We start from the raw sequence: 25,092 nt of genomic DNA on the forward strand, positions 1-25,092 counted from the left end.
CTTAGAAATGATTTGCAATAATTCAGATTTTGATAATTTTTCCATTGATTCATTCATATATATAGTATTAGATTTTAATTTTAAACCTCGTTGGCCTCCGTGTAGTACCCTGTCAATTTTTTCAACTGTGTTATCACCTAAGAACATATATTCTCTATTATTAGTTGAGCTTGTGTCGTCATCATCTAGAAACATATATTCTTCATTATCAATTGTGCTTGTGTTTGCATCATCCAAGAACATATATTCAATATCATTGGTTGTGCTTGTGTTGGTATCATCCAAGAACATATATTCTACATCATCAATTGTGCTTGTGTTGGTATCTACAAACATTGATTCATTAATTCGTATCCCGTTTTTGATATTATTCCGGTCCAATTTGTTCGATTTGAAAATTTCACCATTCGATTCTATTCTTATGTTAATAAATACAATGCACACTAAACCATGCAGAACGTTTAGAATATTTTAAAATACCATTAAATAAATAATCCAGATCCTGGCTTTTATCCAATTGTCGTTTCAGATCGTTAATGTTAGTTTTGAAATATCCTGTTTCCAAATACTCACTGCCGTAGATATATCAAGGTCAGTTCTATCCTTTTCTTTATGAGACAGACGAAATTTATGGTAAAAAGTAATTGGTCCGTAATTTCTTATCACATTGTACAAGTAATTATAAATTTCTTTCACATTCGAAACTTCTTTCAAATAATTCTCCAGACATTTCACGTTAATTCTTAAACCCATAGATGTATTATCTCCACTTATAGGATTTTCAAAACTTCCAATAATTGATATTTCCTTTTTTTCCTTCCAATTAGATATAAGTGACATCTCTTTAAGCCCTTTTGGGTCATAAAGAAAACCAGAAAAAAGTACAACAGGTGGCCAATTCAAGCGGTTATTTGTAGTGGAAAAACCAGAAAAAAGTACAACAGGTGGCCAATTCAAGCGGTTATTTGTAGTGGAAAAACCAGAAAAAGGGTACAACAGGTGGCCAATTCAAGCGGTTATTTGTAGTGGAAAAACCAGAAAAAAAGTACAACAGGCGGCCAATTGAAGTGGAAAACCATGTATGTAATTTTATGAACACAATTAAAAGTAGCCATCCAATGGTTCCATTTAAGGTTCCATCTAATGTATAAATCATATTCCGGCTCCTCCATCGTCGCTTCGCTCCTCTTCCCACCTACGTCACCGTTGAGTTTTTAACGCTTCTCCATCTCCTGCTCGACAGTTCGCTTTGCAACGCTTCGTGTTGCTGCGCTCCTTTGTCTGCACTGCCGAGAAGCTAAACTCCTGCTTCGCTCGGCCCATATGATGATATAATTGGATGGAACCATTGGATGGATAACTGGATTGGCAATGAAAAACGTAAAAATTGTCAGCGCAAAAAATGGGAAAACGCCAAAACCCGCGTTGACTATACTACTACTCCATTTCCATATGACTATGGAAAATCACGACTCGCGCTGATTAGAGATCCCTCAATTCTCATTTTACTATCATGGGAGATACTAAGCTATACTATAACGAAATTTCGCGCGTTTTGCTCTAGTGGGCAAATAACAATATAAGTGTATATCATGAAGTCAGAGTAAGAAATCAGTTTGCCTATCTTTATTTTATTATTCCATATGAACCTACTTATTTTTCACAATTTATGTCGTTTTGCTCCTGTTTCATGTACACTTCGATATTGCAAGACAAAGTCAAATTGAAACAGTTATATAACACTCAAGTAAAATGTACCAGGTGTCCACAAAGCGAAATCTTACCTACATGATTCAGATGATTGAATGTCTGAGATATAAAAAGCAGTACAGGAGAAACTAAACATATGCTTCGTGAACGCTTCAAAGAGCACAGACAAGCTACTAACAATCTTAACCACTCCGATGCCACAGCAGCAGTTCCTACACACTTCAACTTGCCGGGTCACTGTGCTAAAGACATGAGACTAATTTCTCTGGAATTACAACGAGCCAGCAACAACGGATCCCGACGGAAAGCGGTAGAGGCTTATCTAGTAGACACTTTGTCACTAGATGCCATTAACCGACGAAATGAACGTTAATTATTTCTGTATCATTTCAATTTCTTTACATGTATCCTATGGACCGTTATATAGGCCATATTTATAGTGATATCTACTATAGTCTACCGTTCCGCACTTTTGTTTACGTTCAAATCTATACGCTACGTCATGTACACTTGTTAACAATTAACCGTTTATGTTTACGTTCAAATTTAAACCCATTGCTTTTCTCATTGTAACTCTGGTCCTGAAAAAGACTAGTGTCAGCCCTGCAATCAGTTTGGTTTATCTACAAAAACTACATAAGGAAAGGAAATTTGGCGGAGGAACAGCTGCATCACATATGCAATGGACACACAATAAACTAGTGGATAATTAAGCTAGGTTAATCTTTCTTCTCTTTCAAAACTAAAAAATAAACTATGCATACAATAAGCCACACGATAATAAGGAGGGCTATGAGCCAGGGATTTTCAGATATCAATGTTATAGTCATCGAGCTACCAGGAAAAGGAAGGGTGATTCTTTGCGAGTCCTCCATGAGTACTGCCTATTTAAAAAGAACAACAAATAAATAAATCAGTGGTTTGTGTTGGGGAACTGAGCAGTACAGTATGCACAAAGAAACATGAGTAGTGAAAGACAGACGAACATTCTAGCCTCCTTGGCTGGTCACGTCACGCACTCCTCATGGAAATGAGTGCGTGACGTGACGAGCCTGAAGGAACACCTGCATAGCACTCATGCTCTCTCGTCGTTTGACAATGATACAATAAAAAAATCCGATAACACAAACAAGTGACTACACTTTCGTAAAAAAATAATCGTTTCCATTAGCATCTTAATTGATGCTCTGTGATTAGTTTTAGTTTATCAGCTTCAGTCACGCTATGGCCGACAATAAAAGACTAGTAATAGCATGACGAACCCGAACCCTAACCCTTACCCTAACCCTCGATATAGTCACCCTTACCTTACTATGAATTACATGCCCTTAGGTCTGAAAAACATATATAGACAAATTCGGCTAAAGGTAAATGTATGGATTAGTATTAATTGAAACTGAATATGAACGTTCGAACCGTTAGTGTGATCTAGGTGTTGGTGTAATGTTTGCGGTAAAGCTTTTTTCGAAGTTATTGATCGGCAAAGCACATGTAGAGCGAAATATTAAACCCCAGACTAAAGCACATTTTGACATTAAAAGCTATTTTCCAGGCGCTACGTTTCGCAAAGATTTTTGTTTCCCGCGCGGGGATCGTCTCGATTACGTTTGCCCTCGCGCGAATAATAAAAAGCAATCTAAATGCCAAACAACCCTTGCACAATTAATTGCAAAATTTAAATTTCTGTTCGAATTTAAAGAAATTTAGTGCCAAATCTACATTATACAGCCGCTACCCAGTCTAAGAAACTGAAATCAAATCACGACTGATTTAAATGGCACTATTAATCAACTTCGTTTTTAGGCTGAACATCAGTAAAATTAATTTAAAATAAGGTGCCACACAAGTAGCCGTTTCTTTGTGTAGCACCATGGTAAACAAATTGAATATAACTAAGGCATGTACAAAATGAGTTGTCATTTGGATAAGGCTGTCTTAAAAAGAGGCTCTCCTGGCATAGAACCGTATATCAAAAGCGCTAAGGGGTCGTCAGTAGCTTAGGAAGAATTGAAATGCGTAGAGTTTTTGGTAGTCCACACCGGCCTTCGCGTCCTGCAAAAACAACTCTTCACGTTGGTAATTCTTCCTACAGAACAACTCGAGAGGAAAATGGCTCGAAAAACACTTAGAAAACGATGATTTTACCAGATTCGCGCACGTGCACTCGCTGGAACAAACAACAACCGTTACTTGCATCACGTGACAATTTAGCCTAAGCCCACAGTTTCTTAAGAGCGCAGATATTTTTATTTCATCTCCATTTATGGAGAAATTTTAAACACTTAAAAGTGATCAGACTATTTATTGCCACGAAGTTATTGGAAAAAATAGCACACACCTGGTATTTAAAAGAGTTGACTGTCGCAACATGCTTAGAACCGTTTTTTTCCATTTTGGCATGTAATCGTTTATTGTTTTTTTAATTATTGTAAGTTTCGAAGTCACTCTTGATGTAAATAAAGGAATCGAGAGTCTTGGATCACAACGACGAGTCTTTGATAACGGTGCAATAGTAGACAACTACAACTAGCGAATCATTCAAAACCCGATGCTATCGATGCTAGCAATAAGATGGACGCCAAGACTATTTGGTCAGAGACGGGCAGCGAAAGGTCGATTTACGCTAAAACTCACAGAGCTTACGAACTTAACCAATGATGACAAAGAGAAGAGATCGTCAAACGGAATTATGACGAGTTGACCGAAGCGTGGAGGACCATAGAAACCAAGCACGACGCGTACACAACCTTTTTAGAAGATAGCGAAGCGCAAGCGAGTGAAGAATGGATGATGGGATTGCAACAATCTTTCAGCGAAGCAATGGAGCAACACATTTGATATTTATCTGCTAAAGCGGCTAAGGAGATCGCTGTTAAACAAGAAGTCGATCGTCAAGACCTGGCTAAAAGGTACTTCGATAAGACTCAGAAGATGATCGATCAGGCATTCATAAAACGGAACACGGTTTAAGCGATATTTAAGACTTTGGTAGACGAGGCGTTTCATTTACTGAACGATAGGGAAGACTCAATTCCTGCACTTAGAAAAGTGCAGCAAGCGTTAGAAGTATCATTGGCCGACTGCAAAGCAGCGAACGACGAATACTTTGAGTTTCTGGACAAGGATGAAGCGATGTTGGAAGTTGGGTGGATTTTAGTTGTGCAGAAGCGATATAATCAGGTTATGGCCAAGATCGAATCGCATGTTGCTAAAGTGGGACCCGAGATTTGTAGCCAAAGTGCTGAAGCAGGACAGAGTACTCTTCGATTGAAGAAGATCAAAATGCCAAAGTTCGACGGCAAATGAAGACAATCTCCGCGATTTAAGAAGGATTTCGAAACTCAAGTAATTCCAGGATTAAACAGCGCCACCGCTCCTTATACATTGTGATCTTGTCTTGGCAAGGAACCATTGGCCGTTGTGAAAGGAGTGGACGATGATATCACGGAAATGTGGAAACGACTAGATGAAAAGCATGGCGACCCCGCGAAAGTGGCCGACACGATCATCGACAGCGTGCAACGAGTAAAGACCATCAAAGAAGGGGAGGATGAAAGATTCATCGAATTCGTCGACAGCGGTTATCGAAACTTTGCTGAGGATTGGGTTAGAGAAGGAAATTACCACATCCAGCTCCGTGAGTATAATTGAGAAAAAGCTACCTCCCGACATCAGGAAAGACTGGGCAAAACTGGTTAGCTCAGATTCGAGCTCCGTCGACAAGAAAGACAAGTTTCACAGTCTTCTTACATTTCTACTCAATCAGAAGAGAGCCATTGAATACGATTCCGCAGATCTCCGGAAATCAGCAGAACAATCTGTCATCCACGTTTATGTAGCGGTGAAAAAACTCGGCGAAGAACGAGCAGCAAAGCAGTGTTTCAAATAGCAGGTGCCTGTTTCACGACAACGCTGAACACGAAACCGGTGAATGCAGGTTTTACCTCTCCAAATCTTGAGAAGAACGGATGAATATGTTGAGAGAAAAACGTGCGTGTTGGTCCTGCCTAAAGATCGGACATCGCATACGCGACTGTCGAAAAAGAAACGTTTGCGGAGAAAGTGGTTGCACCAGAATCCATCACAGAACAATACACGAGGAGAGCTCAGCGGCCAATGCCACTGCAACGGCAAATACATGTAGTAACCCCGCCCGCGATACTTGCCTACTTCAGCAGCAAAGGATCAAAACAAAGAAATGGGATGGGCTAACGTTATGTGGTATAATGCAGCATCGCTATCTCTCATCACAAAAAGCAAGGCAGAAACTGAGAAGCTACGGGGCACCAGAGTCGTACTGTCTATTGTCAAAGTCGGCGGCCAAATAGAGAAATTCAGATGAATTTGACGAGATGTTCAGTTTGAGGTTTATGGAATTGATAAGATTACAACCGAAATTCACAGTGTGAACATTGATGACATGGTCCACTATTTTAAGAACGCTTCACCCGATGAACTCAAAAGGCCATCAGGACCTGTCGATGTTTTAATTGGATATAGATACGCAGGTTATCACCCTGAACCTGAGCAAAAATCGGACCATCTGCTGTTATTGAAGAACAGATTTGGACAGTGTCTTGGTGGCACTCATGCGGCTTTCGGAGAAGCCGATCACACTATGCACAACGCCCGAGTACACCGGCCACGTGTCAGAGATCAAGATCGAAGACTTTTTCACTATCGAAAACTTTGGCGTCGAGTGCACGCCCTGTCGTGGAGGGTTAAAATGGGGCAAATGTCCGTTCGGCGGGGAACATTACAGGCTGAAGGAGGAAAAGGAGCTGCAGATTGAAGAAAATCTAGAGTTCGATGACGTTGACAAGCGGTGGATTGCGGCATTTCCGTGGATTGAAGACCCTTCGGATCGACATCATTGAGAACGTTCATGATAACAGGAAAGCTCGAGACGTAACCCGAGACATAGAGAAGTTGATCGACAACGGGGATTTCAAAGTCAAAGGCTGGATTATCTCTGGCGACTCCGACAATCGAGATAAAATGGTAATACCCGACGACAAATACGCCGCCACGGGGAAGGTACCCGGAGTTGCCTGTAATCCCGTCGACGACCAGTTTGGCTTCAGAGTGAAATTGAAATTTTCAGAGAGAAAGAGGAAATTACACACCGAACCGGACTTAGAACCGCATCAGATCCCAGAGAGGATTCCTGCGAATTTAACCAAACGGAAGATTCTTTCCAAGATCAATAGCGTCTATGATCCGCCTGGATTGGCAGGCCCGTTCACCGTTCGAGCCTTGCTGTGGGCAAGCGAAAGGAAGATAGACTGGGGCTACCCAGTCCCAGAGGAGTACATAAGGGACAGGAGAGATGTCTCAAGCCTCCAAACGCAGTAGGTGACCCCACCTTAGTGATCTTCAGTGATACATCAGACAGCGCTCAGGGCGCATGCGCCTACGCCAGGTGGGCAATTGACGGGGGCGGATTTGACAGTAATGTCATATCTAAAAATCGCCTTGCTCCGATTAAGAGAATGTCTATTGACCGGATCGAGTTGTGTGGAGCAGTGCTGAATAAGCGACTAAAACAAATGATGGAGAAAGACTCCCGATATCAGGTCGCCAAGTGTTGACGCACAGATAGTGCACGCCATGGTCCGTAAGGAGTCCTATGCCGCCATGCGCATTGGAGAGGTCCAAGATGGCATGGATCCTTAAAATCGGTACTGGACTGCCAGCGACAGAACATCGCAGCTTGGCTCACGCGAGGCAAGAGACCTGACGAGATCGACTATAACAGTCCATGGAAGAAGGGTCCAGAATTTTTCGAGTTACCAGAAAGGTGGAAGTGAATTACAAAAACTAGAGGACAAGGAGCTAACAAAGAGCATTTTCAGAGAACTAGGAACAGTACGAACAGTACAAACTTGAGAACTTCGGTGTGAAGGGGGGGGGGGGGGGGGTTGGCAGTGTTTTGTGCGATCACAAAAATAGCTATGAGTAACAGTTTGCATGTATCGTGGCTTAAAATCATGTAATTTGCATACGCTTGGGCTGTTCAGCTTTGATGTTGTAACTACGAGATTCCTAGCTGTATTACAAGCGCCACGTGCCCCGGGTAAATATCGTTTACTTAACTGTCGCAACATGCTTACGACTGCTTTTTTTCCGTTTTGAAATCGTTCATTGTTTTCTAATTATTGTAGGTTTCGAAGTCACTCTTGTTGTTAATAAAGGAATCGAGAGTCTTGGATCACAACGACGAGTCTTTGATAACGATGCAATGGTAGACAACTACAGCTAGCGAATCATTTTATTATTACCAGATTATAACAACCCTATTATAATTTATTATTATTATAAACCATGGATTAATATTAATCCGAGTTGTCCTGTACCTATGCAACTTGGGCCAGAAAACCGGTTTGAAGCGGGTTTTACTGGACTGAACCGGAATTTAAACTCAGGGGGTCCTATTGAATACATCTTTTGCCGGAAGGGTAAAAACACAGCCAGTGGCCGACTGAGCTCTGTGGGGCTATGCGGCAAGCAGTGTATGGAGGGAATACTGTTGGATGCATTTGGCGCTAATGCGGAAAGGATCGCACACGAAACAATGCCGTGTTTGCGGTGTGGGGGGGGGGGGGGGGGGACTAACTCAATATCACTCTGCTTTAGGTGTGGATACAACAAGGCAAACACAAAATTATGGATCCGAGAGCACAGAGCTGTGGCAAAGGAATTTACCCGGCTGGCGGCCATTGAAATTTTCAATTGGCAAAAGGTGGAGATACAGCGAATGTGAAACTTGGAAGGAGCTTTGGAGCGTGAAGATATATTTGCCAAAAGGTTTGCTTAATCAAAGAGCCGGGATCTGGCCGCGGGCGGGCGTAAAAGCGGTTTTATTGGAATGAAACGAAATTTGAACTCAGGGGTCCCGGGCCGAGGGAAGCTGATCGCGAAGGTTTTATACGACGGTGGAAGCTGTACCACGTTTTTGAAGAGCTTAGCCGTGGAAAAAATAATGCAATGAACACGGCACAGGTTAAAGAAAAACAGAAAAACTGGTGGCCACCAGAAACCTCTCAAGAAGGGCAGCATTTTTAGATTAATTTACCCATCCCGATTTTTTTATACATTTGTTTCGTGCGTAGTATGATCACATAAACGTTCATTCTGCAACTGTGAATGGTGACATGTCAAATGCGCCCTTGGAAATCCTTCAAAAGCTCATTTTGAAGAAAATATGATATTTTAAATCACGTTTGCGTGTACGAGGCTACCCAGATCTTCTGGTCAATAAAGTCCTTGCAGGAGTTCAACTTACAGACAGGAAGTCGGCACTTCGACAGAAACAAAAAATGCTCAAGAAATATTGTCCTTTGTCACACAATACAATCCATCCGTACCAAACCCAAAAAATATCTTAATGAGTAAATGGCACACCTGTCGATTTTCGCCGATCGCGGCGATCGGCGTATAAAATCACCAAGCGTGTTGCCGGCTTTATTTTACTTCAAGGCATATCAGGCATATCAATCGTTGTTGGTCTACCATTAACTCAATTGCAGTATTATTTGCGATTCTCAAGCAAATCCTCTATTGAAGACCCAGTTAAGCACATAACGCAATAGTTACAATAGTGCTTTGCGTTGCCGTTTTGACTTTGATCGAAGAGCAATGCGCTTACTCGTTTTACATAACAATAGTGCTGCTTTTTACCCGATTCGATAAGCATAATAAGTATAAGGTTTATCCTTGGTACTTCTTTTCCTTTCCCACTTATCCTGTGCACTATTACATTTTTATCTTCCTAGCCAAATTCATTTACTGCAAGATTTGTGTTTTACACCTCAAGCTTATCTATTTGTTTCACTGGCGTTGGAAAGTCAGTGCTTGCGTAATCAATGCCATCGTTAACCGAATAGCTGCTCGGTCTGTTTGACTTCTTACCATCCACTGCAGGATATAAAGCAGCTCTGATCGCCCACTTCAGACATTCATCATCCCTGTTTCGGACGTTGATTATCGCTTTTATTTTGTTTTCAGCTTTTCTGGAAGATCCAAGTAAGTTCCTCCGCGCAGTGGCTGATAGCGTGCAACTTTCACGTATGCCTCCATTATTCTTTTAATAACCCAGCCCGAGCCCCGCTCTGACCAGGCCTTAATTTCACCCTTCGTTCTTTCAATTAATCTGTCAAATTATATTTTTATTTGGTCCTCATCATTTCTGTTGAAAACATGAGGAACGTTTTCTCGAAAATAATGTTTCATGTATTGTTTTTCTCCGTTTCTTTGTCTTGAAAACTTTACTTTGAGCTCCTACTACTTTTACGCTTTGTAATGCTTCGATTTCGTTTTGATCTAAATAAGTAAACCACGCATTCGTTTCTCCTGCAAACACTACTTTATTGTATTCGTTACTGGCTTCTTGTACATCCATTTTCTACGGACACGAAGCCATTCTTGGAAATTATTTCGAGGTAATACAAACCCGTTATACACACCAACAACATATCGAGTGGTAATGGATCGTAAAACATTTGTAAAACGTCTCACGAATATGTTGCATGGGCACGTGTTATTTTGCAGGCATTTCTTCAATTGGAGAAAAATTCCGGAGCGCCCACCGTTGTCAAGAAACAAAAGCCTTAGAAACCGCGGACAAGAATTGTCCACCGTTCTCAAGAAACACTTGCCTTAGTTACATTTAATTTGTTTACCATGGCGCTACACAAACAACAACTACTTTTGTGGCACCTTATTTTTTTAATAAATTTTACCTTTTTATAGCTCTAAAAATGAAGTTGATTAATAGATCAGTAAATCAGTAAAATTGATTTTTAAAAAGTTGCACCAAAACTATCATCGTATATGTGTGTGAATGTGACCTCAACTTCTTTCAACTTCAATTTATTTTAACTTATTTAAAAATACTGCTACGCCTCTAAATACGGCGAGACTATGAGCGACAAGAAACTGTGTTGTGCTACAATATGATATATATATATATATATATATATATTAGTGTACCGTTATCTAGAAAATTTTATCAGCTCACCTTTCCTTTGCAGTCATTAAATAATTTAGCTTCTGGGGTACAATAAATTTCTGAAATAAAACACAATACAGGCACACGATCTTAACTGGGTCTTGATTATTCTATTTTTTTCTGCATATTGTACGTCAATCATTACACGGAATACACATACTCTTATATTTAGAATCCTGATTAACATTACGCATAAAGCACAAGCGTAACCATTTCCAGCCGACAAATATATAGTAATAAAGTACGAAAGTAACTCTAAAGAACATCCTGCAGTACTCAATATTTGAGACAGCAACCAGGAGGTAAATTTATAGAAATGCAATGTATAGAAATGTGTTCAGGCAGAGATTGACAGTTTAAATATAAAGGGATTCCAGCTGTTTTCTTGGAATCCCTTTAAATTAAAACTGTTAAACCCTGCCTGAACACCGGGATGAAAGCCACTAAGGAATTGGCATCGTTTGCAAAGAACTTTTTTAGGATTCTTTGCTTTGTTCATTTCTTTACAAAATTATGCGCGTGAAATTTGTATTTATTGTAATATATTAAGCTACGCTTGTTTGTAAAATCATTCATCGTTTGATAATGGTTTTGAATTAAACCAAACTGATTACATTTCTATAAATTTACCTCCTGGTTGCTGACTCAGATATTGAGTACTGCAGGATGTTCTTCGGAGTTACCTTCGTCCTTTAGCACAAGCATAAGATTAACCAACATTTTCATTCACGGACGGAACCAAAACAAAGCTGTTCCGAGGAAATCGTATCTATGGACTGCAAGCAGTCCCTTTCTGGTCAGTCGAGAGGGAGCGCTCACAGCGCAGCGAGGCAACTGCTTTTAAACCAAAGTCATTTGGCTGCAAGTGGTCTTCGATAATACTGCGAAGCGGAACAACAAGCACGATCGAGGCTGTGTTGGCAAAGTTTTTCGCTAGTACAACGCTTTGACATATAATGGATTTCCCGAAACCAGTGGGAATAACGGCCATTACATCTTTTCCTGACAAGAGCGTTTCAATTTACGAAAACATCGCTGCTACTCTCTTTCACGACTAAAGCCATTTTCCTAGTGATCTGAAATGTTGACATCCAAACTTGTGAAGGAGTTAATTACACATCAAACTTGTCTGACAGCAGCCATTGTTTATTGACCAATCGGAATTTTCCGTTGCTGGTGCGACGGGAAATTCGAACGCGTTGGTTACCGTTAAGAGCGGCTGCCTGTAAGAATCGAGAACTGCATTTCAGCGACCACTCGGTCGAATTTCTGATATTTCGCCTGAAGATACCCTTGAATTAACTATTTTCGAAAATCATATTTTAAAGTTCCAAGGTATTTTATTTTTTGAGAAAATTGCGAGAGTTTGAAATGCGGCCTAGGTGCGGTCACGGGCCGATGAAAACCGCAAAAAATTTAGGTCAAAGGACGAAGCACCGTTCACGGTGTAAAATAACCCAATGAACTTGAAACTTTACACAAACCTAGACCAACCATCTCACAAGAAAATTAATACAATAAACATTTCAAACTCGCTGGCTGCTTTCTAAAGCATGCAGATTTGTGTACGCTACTCAAAATGGCCTCGAGACTAATGCCTATTTTCATTAAAATAAAAGTGTTTCTGGTATGTCATTTTCTCTAAATTAAATCTCATATCTCGAAAGACGAAGAAAAGAACTTTATTTGTTCCAAGTTTCAAGCTCTGATTCAAACTCTTTCCCACTCAAGGAAGATCGAATATGCGTGCGATACTTGCGGCTCGCAATTCACGTCACGAATTATGAGATCAGAACATATTCACAAACACTTGACATCTGGAGCCCGTGAATGTGACAAGTTGAACGCGTAGTCTTCCTTAGCGGATGAACAGACGATGAGAGAAGAAGATTAGCTCACATTCAAGATGGCGGTTCAACAAGTAAACTTTTATTGAAAACGAGACTGTGACGTAGGCATGCCACGAGGCTGTGACAATGTCACGCAATAACAATATTGTAACATCCTCCCCATTTTTTTTTTTTTTTAAAACAAAATTTTCCTAATAACCTAGAAATGGCGAGTAATAAGTGGAAGGAAAAAAAAAATAACAACAACAACTTTGTACTAAAGTGTTCACAGTCAATTGGCAGCAACATGAAATGCGCTGTCAAAGTCTCAATGTGTCTTGCAAAGAGAACAGTTCAAATCCTGACATAGTCGCTTAGCTTCAGAGATGTCCGGCTGGACAGAGGGTTCAGCAGTCTTGACCAGGTGCTGTCTGTTGCGTCTGCAGGTGGTTCCAGCTGACTGAATTTCATAAGATCTCTTGTCAAGCCTTTTGGTCACTTCAGCTTTGTCCCATGATTTCTGACCAAGCACAAATGGTTTCATGCGAACAGTGTCACCTGCCTTCAGTACAGGCAGGTCATGAGCAGAGCGGTTGTAGTATTTCGCCTGCCTCATTTGGTTTAGGCGTAGTTGCTCAGATTCATGAGAACTTACTGTATTCTTCGGCTTGAGCAAGGACTGTGTGGTTGGTAATAGGGTTCTGGTTCTTCTCCCCAGAAGTCTTTGGGCTGGGCTGCTGTCTACGCCTTGTGTGGGTACGTTCCTGATGTTAAGCAGGGCCAAGTACTGGTCTTCTCCTGACTTGGTAGTCTTGCGTAGCATTCGCTTGGCAACTTTCACCGCCGACTCCACTTTGCCATTGGCTTTGCTGTGATGGGGTGAGGTTGTCGTGTGCTCGATGCCCCAGCTCTTGGTGAACTTCTTGAATTCATTGGAATCAAACTGGGGGCCGTTATCGCTAACCAACTGTTTAGGAATACCATATCTGGCGAGGTGAGCTTTTAGCTTCTTAATGACAGTCGAAGACTTGGTGTCGTACAGGCGGTCTAACTCCCAGAAGTTGGACCTGTAGCAGACTGTGATGAGATAGTCTCTGTTCTTGTAGGTGAACAGATCAGCAGCGATCTTCTCCCATGCTCTCTCGGGAATGTCATGGCTCAAAAGTGTCTCCTTACAGTGGGTCTGCTCAAATTCTCTGCATGTTCCACAGGTTTGGATCCACTCCTTCAGCTCTTTGTTCATGCCGGGCCAGAATACATGTTCGCGTGCCCTTCGTAAGCATGACTCAACACCTTGGTGACCGCTGTGTATGTCCTTCTTAATTTCTGATCTCATGCTCTTGGGGATCACCAGTCTTTCTCCACGGAAGACTTAGCCATCGGTGACTGCTAATTCATCACGAATGCTGAAGTAAGGTGTAACGAGGGGAGATAGTGCTAGTTTGTCGTCTGGCCAGCCTTCTTGGATAGTCCGCTTCAGCTGTTGTAGAGCCGGATCATTACTGGTGTGCTGGCTGTTTCCAAACATCACATATTAGGCCCTAAAACTAATCAGATTGACTGAAGACAGCCATTCAATGTTTTCGATCCCAGATTTCTTTCCTATTCTGCTCTAAAATAATACAGTTATTCCGATCAACTAGCCTACGAAACATGTGCAACAAATTTGCATACCATTTCGATGTCGCAGGAAAAAGTAGTGCAAATCAAACTTTACAGCTCCTTTAGCTTCTTAAATGAAGCAGTCGATCAGTAAAATGGAGAAAAACGTGTGACTTTGTTCCTTCCGTGTTGTTTTGAGTGTTCGTTTTTAGCAGCGACGGCTCAAATGAATACGCCGGTGTGACACTGAACAACTGTAACTCGATATTCACTTCGTTGATGTGGGTAACGCGCACGTGATCCTGGCCAGGCACTTTGCGCGTTCAGGGCGCTTTCAGAAAAGTACTGCTTGAGGGCCAAGCCATGACTACCCTGGTGATGATGACCTTGTCAAGCGTAAAGACTGTACAAGAGATCTGAGAGCCCACCTTTCCAGCTTTGTTTTTTTCCGCGAAAAAACTCGACGTTAAAGTATTACTGTCAGTTTTTGGTTTTTTGACTTACAGTAATGCAGATCCTGGAACGTCGGTTTTTCGCAAAAAAAAATCTATCCATAACCACCATCCCCACAATTAAAAATATAACATTTTTAACTTTGAGGGTATCAGAGTAGTGAATTCCCCACCGACCAACCTGACCTCCCCCACCCCCGTCCCCATCCCCCCTTGCCCCCGGTTTTCTCGTTGTTCCTGCCAGTTTCTTTCAATTTCCGAGAAGATAGGAATCTTGGCAGCCTTGGTCTGTCTGGTGATGGCCACGAAAACTAACTTATTGTTAGCGCAAGCGGGTGAGGGCCGTAACTACCTTGGGCGCTTTCCATTCGACCAAAAATTCCGGAATGAAATTTCGAGTATTCCATGTGACGAATGGAACAGTATTTTCCGGTTGGTTTGAACCAAGCCGTCCCAGTCCATCACGTACCAATTTTCGCGCAAAAATACCAAATAAACAGGGAAATCAAAAAATGGCGGACTCTTTGTCTATTTTACTTGCTTTAGAGTTGCTCGACGACTATGAAAATGAAATAAGCGAAGTATTGGACGAGGACGACGACATAACGCTGTTCAGTGTGGGTAGCTCCTAATTGCGTAGGAATTTAAACCGAGTCGGCGACTACTTTGAGGGCACGTATTTTCCTGACGAGCTTTAAGACATTGTGCGTAGCTTCTATGCATTTTCGCACTACTTACAAAAGTTTGCCGTGGCTCCGGTGCAAAAGTGGTGCAAAAGAACATTCAAGTCATCTGTCGCATAATAACAAGCAGAAAATTGCATTAACATTGAGCAGAAGAATTAGAAGCCATGTTGAGTTCGATTTCCGGGCTCTGAGAAACTGGGCGCGAGCAGGAATGGTCGAATGGAACGGAATTTTCCGGTTATTCCGATTTTCCGGAATTTTAGGCCAACCTCGCGAGGTACACCCAAAATTTCGGAATGAAATTCCGGAAAATGTCTGTTCCATTCGCTCCCAAACCCGGAATTTCCGGAATTTTTGGACGAATGGAAAGCGCCCCTTATCACTACCACGTGCGGGTGAGGACCGTATTTCGCCTATACATTTTCCAATTTCAGATTTCCTGTTATTATTTTTTTTTCATGGAGTTGATAAAAACTGGCAGGAGCAGCGAGAAAACGGTCATTAGGAAAGTAAACAATAACCACAGCATTATTGACGCTTATTGCTAGGGGGGAGGGGGAGGTCGGGTTGTTGGTCGGTGGGAAATTCACTACTATGCTCTCAAATATACAGATTTTATATTTTCAATTGTGAGGAAGGTGGTTATGGGTGTTTTTTTTTTGTTTGTTTGTTTTTTCACGAAAAAATTGACGTTCCAGGGTCTGTATAACTGTAAGTTAAAAAACGAAATGACACTGATACTTAAATCTTTTTTTTGGCAAAAAAAAAACAACAACAACAACCAAAGCTGGCAAGATGGGCTAGGGCGGCTCGCATCTCTTATACAGTCTTTTAGCTTGACAAGGTTAAGGGTAGTCGTAGCTTGGCCCACAAGCAGTAATTTTCACTTTTTACAGTTTCTAAAAGCGCCCTTTCCATACCGAAATGCCTGGCCAAGATCACGTGGGCGTTACCCACATCAGCGAAGTGAATATCGAGTTACAGTTGTTCAGTGTCAGGCTAGCTTATTGATTTGAGCCGTCGCTGCTTAAAACGAACACTCAAAACAACACGGAAGGAACAAAGTCACACGTTTTTCTCCATTCTACTGATCGACCGCTTCATTTAAGAAGATAAAGGAGCTGTAAAGTTTGATTTGCACTACTTTTTCCTGCGACATCGAAATGGTATGCAAATTTGTTGCGCATGTTTCATATGCTAATTGACCGGAATAACTATATTATTTTAGAGCAGAATAGGAAAGAAATCTGAGATCGAAAAACATTGAATGGCTGTCTTCAGTCAATCTGATTAGTTTTAGGGCCTAACATGTGATGTTTGGAAACATTCACGGGCTCCAGATGTCAAGTGTTTGTGAATCGGTTCTGTTCTCATAATTCGTGACGTGAATTGAGAGCCGCAAGTATCGCACGCATATTCGATCTTCCTTGAGTGGGAAAGAGTTTGAATCAGAGCTTGAAACTTGGAACAAATAAAGTTCTTTTCTTCGTCTTTCGAGATATGAGATTTAATTTAGAGAAAATGACATACCAGAAACACTTTTATTTTAATGAAAATAGGCATTAGTTTCGAGGCCATTTTGAGTAGCGTACACAAATCTGCATGCTTTAGAAAGCAGCCAGCGAGTTTGGAATGTTTATTGTATTAATTTTCTTGTGAGATGGTTGGTCTAGGTTTGTGTAAAGTTTCAAGTTCATTGGGTTATTTTACACCGTGAACGGTGCTTCGTCCTTTGACATAAATTTTCGCGGTTTTCATCGGCCCGTGACCGCACCTAGGCCGCATTTCAAACTTTTGCAATTTTCTCAAAAAATAAAATACCTTGGAACTTTAAAATATGATTTTCGAAAATAGTTAATTCAAGGGTATCTTCAGGCGAAATATCAGAAATTCGACCGAGTGGTCGCTGAAATGCAGTTCTCGATTCTTGCAGGCAGCCGCTCTTAAAGTGCCTCTAACCCTACAATTTGTTTTCTTGTGGTAGATTTCCATATCTTTCAAGAACTCATTTTCGAAAAATTTTTTGAGAAATATTGAATCCTTTTTATTTTACGAGCGCTAAAAGTTACTGAAAGTTTTAAATTTTTGCGCCCTTTAAGCCCCGCTGGACAAATTTTTCTCTCGCGGGCTCATTAGGAACGAGCCAATGAGAAGCGTCCGATATTTGACACTGTGACGTAAGAAAAGGACACCAGAAGGATTCAGAAGGAATCTTATGAGGGGTATCGAATGGTCTTTGCGAGCATTTGCGAGCATGCGACCACTGTGTTTATTTTTGCGAGCACGAGCTGTTGTCAAATTTTTCTTGCGAGCAGCGAGCACTTTAGAAAATACAGATGGCGAGCAGCGAGCACTTTAGAAAAATAGAGATAGCGAGCAGCGAGCACTTCGAGTACTTCGTAAATTTTCCGCGAGCTGGAATCTCTCTTTTATTAATAGGATTAACGAAATCGAGTACATGTTAACGAGAGTGCGAGCATGCGAGCAGTTGCAAAAATTTTGCGAGCACGAGCAAGCGAGCACCCGTTTAATTTTTGCGAGCAATTCGAGCAAAGGCCAATTTTTGCGAGCACTTTTAAATTGAATGGGACCATTCGACACCCCTCTTATGCATGCTGATTCCTTTCTCTACATCTCGAGAGCTGCTGCATCCAAAAACCACACATTTCCCAACCATTTTCTCTGTTTACAATTGAAGCATTACCGCGAATCTTCGGATATTTTTGCACGATGTCCTTTTCTTACGTCACGCTCCATATTTGGCCGAGTGGGGGACTAATGCGAACGATAGGTGAAAATATCGACAAGACTGCCTTCACTTCTAGCGCTCGTAAAAAAAAAAAGGATTCAATATTTCTCAAATTTTTTTTCGAAAATGAGTTCTTGAAAGATATGGAAATCTACCAAAAGAAAACAAATTGAAGGGTTAGGGGCACTTTAAGAGCGCAGTCGATTTCCTTTTCTCTTCTCCCCCAGTCTCTTCTCGTTTATTTCTCCTCGCTCCAGTCCCCCTGCGCTGTGAGCGCACGCTCTCGACTGACCAGGAAGGAACTGCTTGCAGTCTATTTTCATTTTAAATTCTTCTATTTTAGCTGGGGTGATTCTGACTAGGTGGTGAACTTCGCATTCCTGTCTGGTACTTCAAATACATCCAGTGGCGAAAGGCGTGACAGGGCGTCAGCTGTGACCATTTCTCTTCCTGGGAGATATTTAATAACGCAGTCGTAAGATTGTAGACGCAACAGCATTCTTTAAAGACGTGGAGATGCTTGTAGGCAAGTTCTTTTTGTAGATCTGTTCTAAGGGGCGATGATCTGTTTTAACGACAAACGATCTTCCGTAGAGGTACGAATGGATCTTTTCGCAGCCATAGACTACTGCCAATAGTTCTCGTTCAATATTGGCAAATCTGGTCTCCGCAGGGATAAGTGCTTTCGATGAAAAAGCTATTGGCTATTGAGAGCTGCGCCTAAGACCTTGATTGATGCATCAACCTGGAGGACAACTGGTTCATTTCTGTCATAGTACGCCAAGGTCGTTGTGGTACATATCAATAGCTTCAGCTTCTAAAAGGTTTTTGAATGTGATGAATTCCACACAAAGGCAACGTTCTTTTTTAAGTAAGAGGTTTCTTATGGGGGCAGTGTGGTCAGCTAGATTGGGATGAATGAGCAAATGTAAGTTGCCATCCCAAGAAAGGTGTGAAGCTCCTTCTTGTCTTTGGGTGGTTCTAGGTTTTTTATGGCTCTGACTTTGTCTGGGCAGGGCTTAACACCGTCCGGTGTATAAAGCATACCAAAGAAATTGCACTCCTTCGTCTTGATAACACATTTCTCGTCATTAAGCTTCAGTTGACGCCAGCTTTTCTAGTGCGTTTCATGGTTTCGTGTTGATGTAAATCATGCTCTTTGTCATTCTTTCCATAGACTTTAACGTCATCGGCAATACCAAAGGCTCCCTGGCAGCCACGATATGTCTCGCCAATCTTGAATTGAAAAATATCTTGGCTCATTCGCAGACCAAACAGCATCCTAAGGAAACGGTATTGAAGAGCTTACTAAAAAGCTTTGCACCTGCCAATTTGGGTAGGATTTCCTCTAGAGTGGGTATGAGATGATGTTCTCTTTTGATCATCTTATTCAGGTCCTTAGGATCGAGGCATAAACGAAGTCGTCCATTTTCTTTTTCTGTGATAGCATGTCTGTGGGTTGTGTTACTCTTGCAATGATATCTTGGCTCTCCATCTCACATAGGTCGGCTTGTAGTTTGTCTTTCAACTCTATGGGCACTTTGCGTGGTGCATGGACCACTGAAGGTTCTTTGGGATCCAATGTTATATGATACGTACAGTCGACAAAACATCCAACCGTACCATTAAAGCATTCTGGGTACATCTCCATTAGGTTCTTGTTTATTTTTGATTGGTGGCCGCTCTTCGAGCGGTACTTGACTTTCCTCGTCAAACTTCTCTGGGACGATTATGCGCAGTAACCTTACGGGTAAAACATTGCTCTGTGCGCCCGTATCTACTTTACATCGAAGATTAATTTTCCGCTTCTTTTCTGGCTGAGTTGTCTCAAGTGTTGCAAAGGCTTCGTCGCGTGTGTCTTGTATCGAATGTTGCGTGTCCTCTATGGCGTTAACTTCGATGGCACTGATTGTCAGAATTTCATCGTCATCGTCGTCGTGCTTATCCTCAATCGCGTGGATAACTTCTTTGAAGACCGATTTCGTTCCTTGGTATCTTCTACGGTCATTTCTGCGAATCGCCAGTAAAGTCAACACATCAGGTTGGGCGATTTTATCACTTGAAATTTCAAAACTGCCACATCGCCGCGATCGGCGAAAAAAATCGCCAAGTGTGTCCGTATCAATCCGTGGCAAAAATCGCCAAATTCACCGCGATCGGCGTATAAAATCGCCAGGTGTGCCGCCGGCTTAAGGTGGTCATGAAACAATTCACAACATTTATTTTTTTATTTATTTATACAGACCTATCCGGTAAATAAAAAGAATATGAATTAATCACGTTACCTCCAAACAGTTTCTTTTTCTAGTCAAGAAAAGGGTTTTTTTCCTCCGTTGGCCTTTCGGTTTCACCGTAAAGGCAAAAGGCAGGCATTTCTTTAATTAGAAAATAATTCTGAGCACCCACCGTTTTCAAGAAACAAAAGCCTTAGAAACCGCGGACATGAAATGTCCACCGTTGTCAAGAAACACTTGCCTTAGTTATATTTAATTTGTTTACCATGGCGCTACACAAAGAAACGGCTACTTCTCATCTGTGGCACCTTATTTTTTAATTAATTTTACTGATTTATAGCTCTAAAAATGAAGTTTATAATAGAGCCATAAATCAGTAAAATTAACTTTAAACGAGTTGCTCCCAAACCATCATCGTATATGCGTGTGAATGAGACCTCAACTTCTTTCAACTTCAATTTATTTTAACTTATTTAAAAATACTGCTGCGCCTCTAAGTAGTTAGGGAGTTGAAGTTTTTAGCGCATTTTTTCGATTAATTAAAAAGTAAAAAATTTACGATTAATTAATCAAAAAAACAATCGAAAAATGCGCTAAAAATTAATCGAAAAACAATCGAAAAATGCGCTGTAAAAACAATCGAAAAAACAATCGAAAATGCGTTGAAAATAAAGTAAATGTTGGAAGAAGTAAAAATGCGCTAAAAATAATCGATATTAATAAACGAAAACACGCCAAGATTTCAGATTGCGTGACCTCACATGAACAGGAAGTCGCAATTCTCGGAAAACAGAAAATGTAACTTTCCCTGCCATTTTTTAACCAATCACAAATTGGCTTACGGCGTCTTTCATAGAAATTAACTGCTGATGAATCCAAAGAATACATGTAAATGACGCATCGGAAACGTTCAAACAAGAAGAGGTTTACAGGCATTGTAAAGGATTCAGGCTATATTTATGACCGTAAGTGGTGCGACGATTTTCATGTATGTATCGTTTTATCGTCGAAGCAAGACAATGACATTTTGTTTATAGTCAACTCTATTCAGCTATGGAAATCTTATCGTATTTTTTCGCCCATGAATCAACAAGAGGGTTATTATCAAGTATAAAATCGTCATAGTGTTGCATTTTACTATAAAATTCTTGAGGATTAAATTCACCAGATGAATACATTCTTATGCGGGTCTTATGCTTCATATATGATTGAATTAATACGGAAACAACTGATATAGCCACCAAACTGACTCCTGATGATATTACTACCGAAGTGATACCTCCTGTGGCAAATATTACGCTTGAAATATCACCAGTCAGCTTCCATTTTCTTAATCTTTCGAATGCTGCCTTGTGGCACCATTGTTTTTTTTTTGTGATATCATGTGTAATAAGCTTTTAATTCTGTCACTTCTTTATTAGATAAATTATTAGATATATGATTTAAATCTAAAATCTTATTCATATATATTATATATATTTTTTATTTTTCTTTCGATGCCTCGTCCAATAAATCGAGTACGGGTCTTATCTGTCTTTGAAGTTCAACTTTGAAGGTGTCTAGAGGAGATTTTATTTTATTTTGTATTTGAAAATTAATTGCCTTTTGTAATGCTTCAATTTGTCTTGTCATTTGACCTTTAGAAACAGCGTGGTTACTATTAATCCCATCTTTTATAACCAAGTGTCTGTCTTCAGTATCCAGATGCCCATCATCATTAACATGCAATCGTTCTTTATGTTTATGCCAATCATTGACGTTTGTATATTCGATTTAATAGCCGATCTTGTTTCCATTTTTATCTAATATAAAATTGTTGTTTTCATCTCGAATGTAATCAGTATATTTTGTCATATATTATTTGAATACATAAATAAAATGATTTGTAAGTTAGATAAGATTTACTATTGGTTCTTTCACTAAAATATATATCGAAGTGGTTCGAATAAACGATTGATACCATAAGCTAAAGTGCTTGGGTCATTGCCTATATATGTTTGAATAAAAAGAAAATTTTTGACCGTTTTTGTGACGAAATGTTATTGCAACTCTTCTATCACGTAATCGAGCTTCTGGAAACAAGAAAAGAGCACGAAAATAATAGTGAGTACTGGTTTGATATGTAAATTCTTCAATCTTGAAATAACATAGAGTACTTTCTGGGTAAAATTGACCACCGACAATAGTATCTCTCGTTAATGAGAAAATGTGTTTGCGACTTAATAATTGATCTTCTTCGTAAGTGTTAGGTTTGTTTATTGGATAACCGGTTATTCTATGATTTTGCACATCCAAATCTAAATTTATTCCCATTGTATCATTTGTCTCATTATATTTAAACATAGTATTATCAAACCCATCATACACCCTGGGATCAACACTATCAGACCAATCCTTTACACCATAAACAATCAGATACCCCTGTACTGGAGTTGCTGTTGCTGTACCGTGCATAGTGAAATAAATGTAATCCGGTGCGTCTTTGCTGCTGTTATTTATTTTAACCAGCACCTTAGAATAATCAGAAAAATCTTTTTGAACCTGCGAGTGTATATAAGCTGTAATAGCCTGGCATGTTACCTGTATATTTGTCATTTCAGGAGGGTAAAATTCAAAAATTATGTTCCACTATCAAGAGGATAAATATTCAGAATCCAATCCTTGATCTGTAATCATTAGATCCTGCGTCCTTTGTCAAATTAAAAACTATGTCATAAGCTTTTTTTTATTTTGATGTGGTGATTTAATGAAATCAAATATACCATTCACTCTGATATTACATTCAGAACTGCTCTCATCTTGATCTAAAAGATATTTGTATGCATTTGTTTTGTGAGATGATATTAAATGTGATTTTGCAAGAGTATCCTCAAGATACTTTTTATTTACACCGTCTTGATCATCTGTCGGGCTTTTCATATTAATTAACTTATTATTATTCAAATTGAGATTTCCAATCATTGAATAACTGCCGTCTCGTTCCAAAGCTAAATTAAATGCTAAATTGACTGTATTTGCTACTGTATTAATACTGGTTGCTATTTCTGAATCAACATAATCGTTATCCACTTTATCCTTTAATTTGTTGTTTATTGTTGTTAAAGAACTATCTAATTTTTGTTTATTAACAGCTTCATCTGGACGGGTCGCCGTCCCAAGATCCTTAATTTTGTGAGAATCCATATCAAGATCAGTGTTGGAGACTTTATGCAGATATTTCTGGTCAGCGAAACCAAGATTTATAACGTCTGAACTCTTACTGATATCGTATCCAAGATTTGTAATTTGTTTGTTAGCCATACATATTTAACTTTCCAGTCATTTGATCTCCTGCTTTATTTAATTTAAGATTCAGTTCAGCTACTCGAGCCGCAGATGATTCAGTTGTGTCTAGTTTGAGATTTTTAACTGTATGACCTCTCATATCCAAATCACCACCAAGAGCGTTTAACTTAGGTTTTAGACGGTTGAGAAAATTATGATCAACATAACATTTTGATACAGTTTTATTATTTGTTGTTGGATACGGCCACTTCAATATTCTCGAATATCTTTTTACCGTCGATCATTTGGTCAACAGTGGAGACCATTATTTCACTTTTTCTGCGACCGCCATAACCATCATAGTTTTTTTATATTCGGGATGTATAAATGCACGTTGTTATATGACTGATGTTCAGTCATGATTCCTATTTCATCTCAATTACCGGAATCACCCTCATTATCGTTCAAATACAAGCTTTGTGTGTGTAATGCACCTGTTGATGAATATATAGCTGCTTTGTTATTTGTAACATAACTAGGTCTCGCTCCATCTAACAATTGAATTTGACACTTTGTCACCACGTCATTGTGTCCTGTACCTTGTTTCACATTGACCATTCTTTTGCTTTGTATATCATACTCACCATCATCTGTTAATTTGAAACCAACGCCGGGATCACCCTTATCACCTTTACCATATGATTCAATATTCACGGCGGAATATTTATCAGGTAGTAATCTATTTGAATATCTCATATACAATTATCCGGGATTAAATCTTTTCATTGAAGTTTTTGACTTTGGATTTACGTGGCTTCAGTTGGATTTACGGATCTTCAGTTGCTTTCAGATAATCAAATTTTTTAACATCAAGCTCTTTAAAAATCATTCTTTGCTCATTAACAGAAGGAAACTCGAAAATGCAATAATGACTGCAATTTAATCGAATTGTTTTGTCTGTGTTGTAAAAAGACTGACTCAAATAAATACAACTACAGTTCTTGTTTCTTGAATTAGTCAAGAAGTTTCGAATTTCATTATCATTTTTTGTTCCTGTATTTAGGTAATCATCGAATATGACTAACTTTTGATTGTCATCTGATAATTTGGAAAGAGGAATTATATTATCATTGGAAACTTCCATAACATGATAACCTACTTCTTTATTTAATGGTTCAAATGTCTTCAACAAATGTTGGTATTTATTCTGTTGTAAATTTTTAGCATACAAGTATATCTTATCAAAGTACAGCAGTGTGTGGATCATATCCAAAAGCAGGTAAGTTTTACCACCCTCACTTGGAGCAGTAATAAGCATCCGAAAACATCTATCTGGCATGAAACTATGTAGCTATTTATAGTTGGAAGAGTAATCTTCATATACTATTATTTATATTATACAAATTGAACTGGCTGTCAAATCATCTGCCAGCAGATCATTTGTCAGACCATTTGCCAGAACATTTATATAAATGAGTTTACTCAAATAGAAAGAACTTGCAAAACGTGAAACAGAATTAGGGAATAAGATAAATTTTGTGCATGATACAATTTAA

The 25,092-nt window shown here is 39.8% G+C and overlaps 1 long non-coding RNA gene across 1 annotated transcript in view; it reads right to left on the reverse strand.

The window, feature by feature from the left end:
- Positions 1-2,275: 2,275 nt before the first annotated feature.
- LOC146489199 (uncharacterized) overlaps positions 2,276-25,092 on the reverse strand; it is a 31,799-nt gene continuing 8,982 nt past the window's right edge. The window contains exons 4-6 of the long non-coding RNA XR_014864114.1: positions 10,730-10,779; positions 3,018-3,044; positions 2,276-2,594 (exon numbers count right to left, since the gene is read on the reverse strand). This is a non-coding gene — a long non-coding RNA (uncharacterized LOC146489199). The remainder of the gene's footprint in view (positions 2,595-3,017; positions 3,045-10,729; positions 10,780-25,092) is intronic.

The sequence above is a fragment of the Pavona decussata genome, unplaced genomic scaffold (assembly GCF_977016875.1).
Source record: "Pavona decussata unplaced genomic scaffold, jaPavDecu1.1 SCAFFOLD_6, whole genome shotgun sequence".
In the NCBI taxonomy this organism is placed as follows: Eukaryota; Metazoa; Cnidaria; class Anthozoa; order Scleractinia; family Agariciidae; genus Pavona; species Pavona decussata.